General features: G+C 35.4%; 1 long non-coding RNA gene across 1 annotated transcript; it reads left to right on the top strand.

Annotated features, from left to right (window-relative positions):
- The first annotated feature begins 131 nt into the window (after positions 1 to 131).
- LOC109222217 lies at positions 132 to 552 on the top strand. The gene is made up of 3 exons (XR_002067371.1): positions 132 to 153; positions 242 to 304; positions 428 to 552. It is a non-coding gene; the product is annotated as an uncharacterized LOC109222217 (long non-coding RNA).
- The last annotated feature ends 599 nt before the right edge of the window (positions 553 to 1,151 follow it).

Below are 1,151 nucleotides of genomic sequence, written 5' to 3'. Positions count from 1 at the left end.
CTCACTATGAAAAATTCATTTTTAGTTGGAGATATTAGGAGTTGTGCTTCAGTTCTGATATGTTGCAAAATATTTTTTGTTGAAGTTAGCTGGAGAAAATTCTTCTGTAATTAAACTACTCTTCATTAGGCATGTTACAGATCTATAATCTAAGTAATTTTTCTTGCTTTTATCGTCATTTCATTCTTCTTAACTCTACAATATTTATGTATTAACCAAGTTTGCCACCGTTTACATACAGTTGGGTTGCAGACTATTACACATTCTGAAACGGTTACTTCCAATTGCTGTTTATCTTCTTCAGGTACAAATTATTTTGGTATTACTTGTTACCTGTTCTGTCCTTGCAATATTTGAAGATTCATGCAAGTAATGTCATCATGTTCCTCCGAAAACTAATGCTCTGATGTTTGACTTGTTTCTGCAGAAAGAAGGGGAATACCTGAGTGGCCATGATGTATTTCTGAGGCGTGTAGCAGATGCTTTCAACAATTTTGCAGAATCCACCGAAAAATCATGCCGTGAAAAGTAAATGCTTTTCTGCATCTATACTCTCATGTTCAAATTAATTTTTGCCAATTATTGTTGTGTAGAATTAGCTTGTAGTGTTCATAAGGTCTTTTGCTCCAACTATCTGGAAACCCAAATGATCCTACCCTTTTTACTCTTTTAGTTTTAGTTCTTTTTTTTGAGAAGGTAACAAGTTTTATAAATTAAGTAGAGAAACCTTTAGCATAAAGATTATGCTAAAGGTTAAAGATAGTCACAAGACCCTCGAAAAAGAGCAAAAACGCAAACCCGGACTTGTGGTAGTTACAAAGACCCAATAATATCCACTATAGACTCTACATTCTCTACCGGAGCTTCTTTACACCAAAAGTGAAACAAAAATATACAATTCGTCTTGATCTTCTGTTCAGAGTTAGCTCTATCTTCAAAGCATCTTGAATTTCTCTCCAACCAAATTGTCCACCAAATACATGCTGGGATCAATCTCCACCAATGCTTCTGCCTCAGTAGAATACCTGGGTCATTCCAACAAGCTAATATTTCTGCAGTTGTCCTAGGTATTGCCCGTTTCACACCTTTCATACTCATGAAAAGATACCACAGCCTACTAGTTACTTTGCAATGTAAAAAGAGGTGGCTGT

The sequence above is a fragment of the Nicotiana attenuata genome, unplaced genomic scaffold, assembly GCF_001879085.1.
Source record: "Nicotiana attenuata strain UT unplaced genomic scaffold, NIATTr2, whole genome shotgun sequence".
Lineage (NCBI taxonomy): Eukaryota > Viridiplantae > Streptophyta > Magnoliopsida > Solanales > Solanaceae > Nicotiana > Nicotiana attenuata.
The sequence above is the reverse complement of the archived record's forward strand: the minus strand, read 5'-3'. Positions and strand labels throughout refer to the sequence as shown.